Source organism: Anolis carolinensis, chromosome 3, assembly GCF_035594765.1.
Source record: "Anolis carolinensis isolate JA03-04 chromosome 3, rAnoCar3.1.pri, whole genome shotgun sequence".
In the NCBI taxonomy this organism is placed as follows: domain Eukaryota; kingdom Metazoa; phylum Chordata; class Lepidosauria; order Squamata; family Dactyloidae; genus Anolis; species Anolis carolinensis.
Genome location: NC_085843.1, coordinates 69,585,439 through 69,595,987, shown reverse-complemented (window position 1 = coordinate 69,595,987; position 10,549 = coordinate 69,585,439).

Below are 10,549 nucleotides of genomic sequence, written 5' to 3'. Positions count from 1 at the left end.
AAGTTCAGCAGCTCAGCGCTTTAACGCACTTCACCACCGGGGCGAATATTATTAAATATCCTATGTAATTTCAAACTTTTTAAACTGCAATATTTGACATTTTGTTTGTGAACAAGCTGAAAACTAAGGTTATTTTGAAAAGCAATTTACTATTGGTTTTTGAATTCTGAAGAATCAATCATAAAACAGTTTTTTTAAAAAAGCCCATTCACCAAATGAATTATTCATTGCTATTCAGCCACCTAAACGTGCTTTAAAACAGTATTTCACTTTTCTGTGATTTTTCTTTGATGTGTCCATATAGAATTTTAAGCATTTCTGAAGGCCTTTTTTGATTTTCCTCTGAAAGTATATGCTCCTCTGTCACTTTCATGTTTTGAATCTCTAAAGGCAAAAGACACTGGAGTTACAGAGAGGTCAGTTTAATTACGAAACGGGACTTCACATCATTTTGGATGGAGACAAAGAAGGAGTAGGTACAGAAACGTTGCAAGTATGGATGAACCTGAATACACTTGGCCTTGATTATATGAACATGACTTAGCTTTATGCACAGTGTAAAACTAATTGAACTTTGACTACAAAATAAAGAGGCTGGACAACAATCATATACTCTAAAGGGGCTATAATTTGACCTATAACCGACAACTTCAACAGATCACACTGGGCCAGCACCTCAACCCCAAGGGGCAATCCAAACTATTTTGGCTGCTCACCCTGGTCAGTCTTAACAGAAAGGCCATCCTGTGTGTGCTCCCTCCCAAACCACAGGGTTTTACAAAAGTGAAAAAACCAAATTCTAGCCTCAAGAGTGGACCCTTTCAAAATCCACCAAGGTAGAGACCCAAAAGAGACAGTACCAGAAGCCCATCCTTCACCTAGAAAGGGGATGCCATGGTGCCTGCTGAATCTAATTAAAAATGTCCAGTGAAAATGTATTTAAGTGACTCCTCCTAGAGCCAATTTCAACAGAAATAGTGAGAGGTAAGTTAAAAAAAACCGTCAAATTAAACATGGGGATATCTGGGGTAGAAAATCCTGCCCAGCCTTCACGCTACCAGTTCTACCAGAAAATCCCCATTCTAGCCTCAAGGGTGGACCCTTTCATAGTCTGCCAAGGCAGAGACCCTAGATAGACCATTCCAGAAGCCCACCCTTCACTGACAAAGGGGATACCATGGTGCCTATTGAATCTAATTTAAAATTTCAACAGGCCACAAAAAGCGCCAGCCAGCTGCCTAGTCACTTTTCCCCACCAAAAAGCCAATCATGGCTTCAATCCCTCTTTTCAAGACTTTTCAAAACATTCCTCTCAACAGAGAGGTAAACTCCAACTGCCCTGTACAAACCAGAACTTCATACATATAATCTGCCCTGTAGAATTTGTACCGTATCTTCATACATACCATCTGCCCTGTAGAATTCAAGCCATATGTGAAGAATGTCAGGAACTGACAATGTGCAGCATCAGACACTTTAACTTGCAGTTTTCCTTGCACTGTGCAAAATCAATTTGATTAGTATTCTAATCTATATGCCACTGAAAGTGAGTTAAAAGAGAATCAGCCTTATATAACTCAGGCAATACGAAAATAATGTCAGGATGAGCAATAGAGTATGATCAACCTGCTTGGGATTCCAATCTACTCATCACAGAAGGTGAGTTAAAAAAAGCATAATCCTTATACAATTCAGACTGTATGAAAATAATGTTAGGATGAGCCATAGAGCAATCACCAACATGTGGCATCGCCTTCTTTTACTCAATGTTGTGCCCCCACACTATGTTAACTACTTGGCAGGTGAACTGGCTGCGTAGGGATAAATGGGAGACTATATAGTTGAATCAAACAAGAATTTATTAACTGATAAGAATTTTAGACTTTTCTGCTGAGTCTCACTACAAAGTCTTTATGAGGAGATGTAAAGTCTTTGAGAGATAAACACAGTTCTTCTTTGATTCTTCTTATTTTCTCTTTCTTGTATTGTGTTCAACTGCTCTGACTGGACTGGAATACAGCTCATACAGCTCCGACTGAACGTGCTATTTTGTCAACCTTCTGCCCTTCCTCTCTTTTCACCTTCACAAAAAGGCTGACTCTTTCATGAACCAGAAGTGCCTTGACGAGACTGTCTAGATTGATCCCGCCCCCCAACTGTACATAAAAAAATAATCCCTCTAACTAAAAAGAGCTTAAATAGAGGTAAACAGTGAGAGTCTTCATGGGCATGATAGGCACCATGCACCTGAATACACTTGGTCTTGATTATATGGACATGAGTTGTCTTTATGCACTTTGTAAAACTGAATTTCTAATCAGAAGCCGAATACTTATAATCATATTTTAAATCTCATACATTTAGAACATGCATGGAAATGTTTAAGAACATCTTCCCATTTTAGTCATGCATGCAAGCATCCAAATACTTACCTATGGCTATTATGATTATTATTATTACAATTATGTGGGTATGTTAGAATTACTACAGGAAAAGCTGTGGGGTCCTAATGACTAAAACTTGGCTTTTAGACATGCTTTATTCCTGATAGCTGATTGGTTATGCTGTTGAAAACATTACAATCACTGACATATAGTTTGCTGACAGATTCTTCTTTATCATCATCATCAATTTATAACTTCGTGCTTGCTTATATGTTTTAAACTGCATTGATGGTCAAAACTGATAGAAAAGATATAAATGAAATTCCTCAATCTCTTAGAATAACAGTGTCCTCCTATTTGGCTCAGTCACTAATGTGGTGTTATCCTCACTGGTCCTACAACCTATACCCTTTTGCATGAAAATAAATGTATTGAACTTAATGGCATTCACTTCTAAGTAGACAGGAGTCTGACTAGACTGCATGGATTTAGTTACTTAAATTACTTGATATAAACAATGGAGCTGTAATAATGAATGGAGTTGCCCCATGTATTGTCAAAAACTTAAAATACAATTCTCACTCTTGTCTATTAATTGAAAATAAACCAAATTGTGTTGTATATTTTTATGTAATGGCTATGTTATAGTTAAAATGACAATTCTAAGTTTTAAGTTTGTTTAGCAAAGATCTTCAAGTGGGCATAACATCCAAATGAATTACATTTGCTCTTTGAATATTATTATTTTCTAATTATGGCACATCTGTGTTTATTCATATGCAAATATGGCTTTTTGGAGCTGGAGAAATGAAACAGAACATGCATTTTTATATCATTTTAATACAATTTAGGAAAATATATTTTATGTATTACAGTTGAATATTCATTTTTAAATGAATACTGTCTAACTGTATATTAACAATGAACCCAGATGCATTAACATAAACATGAGTTTATTGTCATATCTATGAGACTAAATTAGTGGTAACCTACTATGTCACTTTCATTTTAAACCAGCCAGGATCAATAATTAAAATTCATACAATATTACATGAATTCACATAAAAAGACAAGCAATAGGCCTTTTACAATTCTGTGTACAAACGTTTTTTTTTTCTCAATTGTATTTCTTTGAAAGAGGAATAAAATGTTTTTTTTCTGTTCAAGAAGAAACTATGTCTAGAATTTGCAGTCCCCTAAGTCCCATCCAAAAACAAATATGCCTGCAAGTATGCACCATATACACATGCATGTTACTAACAAAATTTTAGCTACTATCTGCAAAATTGGGCTGTATCTTATTTGTGGAATAAAAATATCCAGTAAGGCAATGATCTATTCAGAATAAAAAACCAAAAAACTTTAAATGGTTTTTATCGGTTTTGTGGGCTGATTCACACAAATGATTTAAAATGGTAAAACTTCATTTTGTTTAAAATCTGCTGCTACTTCTTACATAAAAATAAAACAAATATATGATACAAGAAGAACACAAACCATAGTTTGCCATGAAGTATCATTTACTTCAAGGAACGAAAAGCAAAGAGTTCTCAGATATTGGAATGTTTGACTTTAGGGACTGGGGTTGGATTAGTTCCCATCTACACTTTCTACTTTAACTGTAACTTCTAATTTAATTTTTGTGGATTTGGTTATTGGTTAATCTAATTAATACGTTCTCTCTAGGAATCTCCAGGTCTGTAGGTATCTTTAGGAGCAATTAAACATTTTTATCTGAGTTTACATACCTGGGTTTTCCTCTAGTACTTCTGCAATTCTTTCTTAAGTTAATAAATAATTTCATGAGATTTTTTTGACTTCATTTTTTCAGTTGAAAAAAATGTTTCTATAGGATGAGGCATCTGTGCAAAAAATGAATTCCTTGTTCAGAAGACTGCCAGGTTTATAATGTCTTCATATCAAAGTATGAAATCACATTTGAAACACAGCAGACTCCATCTTAACAGACTCCATGCTCTGATTTAGAACCTAAAGAATGCTTGGAAATTGTGGACAGATCACTTTATTTCCCACACCACTGAGCAATGAGGGTGGCGGTGGGGAATGGGATACCATTTTGCTGACCAGTTGTAAAATCTGTCCTGGCATCACATGCCAAGGTGAAATGAGAGGAGGCCAGGCTGAGCTGGTATTTAAAAGGCAGCCTCTCCCTCCACCTTTCCTCCTGGAATTCTCTGACCTGCCCTTCTGCCTCTTTATACAGCTTTTGTTCCTTCAGGCCATGTAGGAATTCTCCCCCTTCTTTTATGAGATTTTTTTCTCCTGTCCTACATTATTATGGGGAATTGGCTAAGTGAGGTATTTTAAATGGGTTTCCATGGCAGGTATTGAGAGATACGATCCTGTGATACACCTACTGGCACATTTTGTGCAGAATGGGAATTCAGAAATGCTCCTATGTATCATTCGACCTTGGGGTTGGGGAAAATCTCCCATCCTTTGCTGATTTCTCGGTCTTGTCCCTTCATCAGGAGCCTAAGTGGCTTGGGGGCTTATTTCCAGTTTACTAGCTGGACCTGAAAGCAACCCTGAGTTTCAGAGATTCCTCTTAGGGGCTATGGTGTCTTCACCCAGGAGAGGTCTGGGTAGACTAACTGTGCCAGCTGCTCTCATGCCAAATTGCTCCCCCATTTATATTTGCTTATCACCAAAAATAATTAAATAGGTAATTACTGCCCAACCTGTAGAATAAAAAAACTAGACAACAGAGATGGGATTAGCTAAAGCAAACTTTATTAACTGTTACCTATTTAATTATTTTTGGTGATAAGCAAATATAAATGGGGGAGCAATTATAATTTCAAACAGTTCATAGCTAAATCACACATTTCTCACTGAGGAGATGTACTATAACTTGCAAAATCTTTAAAAACAACTAAACAAATTCATGGAAGTAATGGTTATCTATTTCATCCACCTTGATGGACCATAGGTACCATCCAGGGACAGATAGCATGCAGCTGAATACCAATCACTGGACAGGGCTATTGCTCTCATGTTCTGCTTTTAGCTTTGGGCTTCCCAATGGTATATGTTTGAGCATCATGGGAAACAGAATGCTGAATTAAATAGTCTTTACTATGATTCACTACAACTCTTTGCATTCAAAACAAAACGTCTTTCAACTTAATATCCTACTCAATAATAATTAAACTATATCAATTAATACAGGCTCTTGTTCCTCACATGTCAAAGGAGAGCCAGGCTTGCAAGCTGTTTAGCAACTGATCCCATGAAATGATCCAGTTTGGCAACAATATATTTGCAGTGTTGGAGATGGAATCAAAGCCTTCTGTCTTACTTGTAACTATGGAGTGTTTCAAAAGCTTGCCTAAAAGGGATGTGCATTGTACTCAACCTCTTCAACCTCAGCAACATGGAATGGACGAAGGATTGGGGGAAATCCAACCCCAAATAGGGAAACAAGTTGTCCAGGAACACTTGGCCACTCTAAACGAATTCAAGTCCCCAGGGCCAGATCAGCTACATCCAAGAGTATTGAAGGAACTAGCGGAAGTTATTTCAGAACCACTGGCAATCATCTTCGAGAGTTCTTGGAGAACAGGAGAAGTCCCAGCAGATTGGAGGAGGGCGAATGTGGTCCCTATCTTCAAGAAGGGAAAAAAGAACGACCCAAACAATTACCGTCCGGTCAGCCTCACATCAATACCAGGCAAGATTCTGGAAAAGATCATTAAGGAAGTGGTCTGCAAACACTTAGAAACAAATGCGGTCATTGCTAATAGTCAACACGGATTTACCAAAAACAAGTCATGCCAGACTAATCTGATCTCTTTTTTCGATAGAGTTACGAGTTGGGTCGATACAGGGAATGCCGTGGATGTAGCATATCTAGATTTCAGTAAGGCCTTCGACAAAGTCCCCCACGACCTTCTGGCAAACAAACTAGTAAAATGTGGGCTAGACAAAACTACGGTTAGGTGGATCTGTAATTGGCTAAGCGAACGAACCCAAAGGGTGCTCACCAATGCGTCGTCTTCATCATGGAAAGAAGTGACAAGTGGAATGCCGCAGGGCTCCGTCCTGGGCCCGGTTCTGTTCAACATCTTTATTAACGACTTAGACGAAGGGTTAGAAGGCACGATCATCAAGTTTGCAGATGACACCAAACTCGGAGGGATAGCTAACACTCCAGAAGACAGGAGCAGAATTCAAAACGATCTTGACAGACTAGAGAGATGGGCCGAAACTAACAAAATGAAGTTCAACAGGGACAAATGCAAGATACTTCACTTCGGCAGAAAAAATGGAAATCAAAGATACAGAATGGGGGACGCCTGGCTTGACAGCAGTGTGTGCGAAAAAGATCTTGGAGTCCTCGTGGACAACAAGTTAAACATGAGCCTACAATGTGATGCGGCAGCTAAAAAAGCCAATGGGATTTTGGCCTGCATCAATAGGGGAATAACGTCTAGATCCAGGGAAGTCATGCTCCCCCTCTATTCTGCCTTGGTCAGACCACACCTGGAATACTGTGTCCAGTTTTGGGCACCGCAGATGAAGGGAGATGCTGACAAGCTGGAAAGCGTCCAGAGGAGGGCAACTAAAATGATTAAGGGTCTGGAGAACAAGCCCTATGAGGAGAGGCTTAAAGAGCTGGGCATGTTTAGCCTGCAGAAGAGAAGGCTGAGAGGAGACATGATAGCCATGTACAAATATGTGAGGGGAAGTCATAGGGAGGAGGGAGCAAGCTTATTTTCTGCTGCCCTGCAGACTAGGACACGGAACAATGGCTTCAAACTACAGGAAAGGAGATTCCACCTGAACATCAGGAAGAACTTCCTCACTGTGAGGGCTGTTCGGCAGTGGAACTCTCTCCCCCGGGCCGTGGTGGAGGCTCCTTCTTTGGAGGCTTTTAAGCAGAGGCTGGATGGCCATCTGTCGGGGGTGCTTTGAATGCGATTTCCTGCTTCTTAGCGGGGGGTTGGACTAGATGGCCCTTGAGGTCTCTTCCAACTCTACTATTCTATGATTCTATGATTCTATGATTCTACTGTAACAGGAAAAAACACACATTTATTCTCATTTTTCATAATGTATAATTTCTCTTAGTATAGGGCAGTACAACTTTGAAACCTTCCTGATGTTATGGACTTCATACCCATCAGTCTTAGTCAGTATACCCACTGGCAAAATAGTGGGTGTTGCAGTGCTCCCAAGTTTCCCATCTCTATTCTAGGGAAACACAATCTAGAATAGTGAATGCATTTTTGTTAATACTCTCCCCAGTCTAGGTTATTCCTGGCACACAGCATAAATCATAAAAGTAAAATGCAACATTTCATTAAAGTAAAAGTCTCTTTACTATTAATATACAAATGGTGGAGAGTGACAAATAATTGATATAACTGTAATCCATACTTTCAATGTCTTCCATAAATACAAAACCAGCATTTGCAGTAATGTTTCTTTTCTTTTCTTTTGTTACAGTTTAGATATATATACAGCATTTCATAGGAACATAAAATTCTGAAACAATAAACACACTCTAGTTGTAGCTATCACAACAGTCAATAACCCAAGTGCCAGATACCATATATGGACTGTTGAAACAGCATGTTGACAAACAACAAATTGGTATGTTTTAATTAACCTGTACACAGAATTAAAAAAAAAACATTTCTAAATGTGAGTGTAGCAGGAAAGCTATCATTGTCTATGAAGGCTACATAGCTTGAAAAACATTTGTCTCTTTGATTTTAAGTTTTTAAATTACGAATTCATATACATTCAGAAAGTTTTGTAATTGTAATCTAGTGGAGATTTTAAATACATTTCAGGTAAGTTTGCCATTTATGACATATATGGACTTTTACTTTGTTTTAACCATGCCTATAATCCTATAATATTTACTGCTCTGTAGCTTCTCTTTTTCTCATCGTCTGCTGTTTTTTCACATATAGGGAAAATCTTTGGCCCTTAAGATGCAATTGTATTCCCATCAACCTTCACCTTGTGTGTGGTGATTAGGACAGATGGAGCTTGTAGTTTCAAAACATCTCGAAGACCAGAGGTTCCCATCTTGTTTTCCATCTTAGACTTTTGCACACAATGTCTTTTTTCTTTTAATTTTGGTCAGATTTTTTCTAAGACCATAATCCTTAATACTGTGAATTTGAAGGGACACCATTCTTTAGCACTGACTGGGTTGTACTGATTTTATTTTCATTTCCAGAGACTATCAGATAATAAATATAACTGATCTCAAGACTGAAGGTTCCTAGTCATCAGTAATGCTTGAATAAGATTGTCATTGGTCAGTCATTTATACAGTGATGATGGAAATCTAGTAAATGTTGCACTTTGTAGACATTTTACAGTAGTAGACACTTTCATAATGCAAATTTTTAAGTCAAAAATATTTAGAGCAGTGTATGAAAGGGATTTCTTCATATTAAAAAAGTGCATCAGTACTGCTACCAATCATTATGTGTTATCACCATAGTCACTCACCTCTACAAAAAATGTACAGTCAGTAAGTAGTGGCATAGAAATGCATATGTCTTGTAGATTTGAACATCCCATTACTGTGGGCTGAACAGAGAGAAATGACTTCATATCTCTATTTTTATTTCCCAAATATATTTTGAGATCAACATTCAACCTGGTTATGTGAGATAGCATTTAACAATGAAATGTTCAAGGACAATTATTTTGTGAGATAAGCTGCATTTCCCTCATAGCGAGACCTTGGGTTAAACCAGATAATACATTTCACATGTAATCAGAATGTCCTCCTCAGATTGTGTAAGATATTTTGTTTGTTGTAGGAGATAGCTCTCATCACCTATGCATTTTTGCCTTTTGCATGCCTGGCTTCACTACTGCAAATAAAGTCTAATTTCAGAAGCATGTATCTCTAAGCCTCCAGGTTTGGGGGACAAAACAGACTAATCACTGGCAATACATAGTACCTTGAAATCCAGATTGACTCTTTCTGGTTGTAGTGGCCAGTGACTTTAACAGGTTTTTTAATCATACCTATAGGACAAATTAAATTGAATGCCATAGTTAAAAAACATGAGTAAATGCACTATTGTGACTGCTAAAGGTGAGAAGCTCAGTTCAATAGTTGGGAAACACCCATTTTTTTTTTTACTTTTCTTAATAAATTGAGGGAAATAATTATTCACGTCCCTTGTGGGGCAGAATTAATGTTGTTAGGGAAAATGAATGATGTTTCACACAGAAAATTGCTCTAAAATCCTCATGTCTAACAAACATGAGGATTTAAGGCTATAACATTTTAAAATCTATGTCATTGTGTCTTCTGTTTCTCTCTTAGACTTTGTGGGAGATGTCAATGAGTGTTATTTTTTTTTTTTAAAAAAAAGCTTTGAAATTCATTTTCAAAAGAGAACATTAACTATGGACCACTTCACACAGCCTCTTGAGCCATGCCGTTTTGCCAGCACATTCCATTTCCAGATGAAATGGAATGTGCGTATGGTGCCTTGTGGCACCCTGTGCACCCTCCCTCCTCCCATCATACAGCAGGGATGGGATCAGGCGCCCTGTCCCTGTGCCCATCAAATGGGTGAAAGGGAGGCAACACACATTACCCTGTCACTCTTTCTCCCATCATATGGAAAAAGGAGAGAAAAGCGTGGGTAGCTCTATCAGAGTTACCTAGCCAACGTCATCTTATGACACTCGGCAGGCTTCATTAAAAAATGGAAGCATGGAGCCAAAAAAACCTATGTGAAGAAAAAATAATTGCAGGCTGTAACGGAAACACAGGATTCTGTGCACATATAAGTACATTTACCAACAAACAAAACAAATGGGGAAATATAGGATGATTCCATACATTTTGGGTAGGTTTGCATTTTGATGAATCTTCATATTTGTAATCTGAGAAGGATGCATGCCTAGGGCTCTGTATTCACAGAAAGAGGGATCCTTAGTCAAATAATTAAAGGTTTTCATTTTCGTTAGCTTTACTAAAATAGAGTGGCATGGATGCTACTCAAAGGCACAGACATTTTAATTATTTAAGGAAAAAGTCTCACTAATTGGCACTTAAATGTAGAATTTCAGATTAATAAGGATAAAAAACCTGCTTTCTGATAAAATCTTAGAAATAATTAGTGGAATTTATTTTATGGTTAGATGTTAAAACA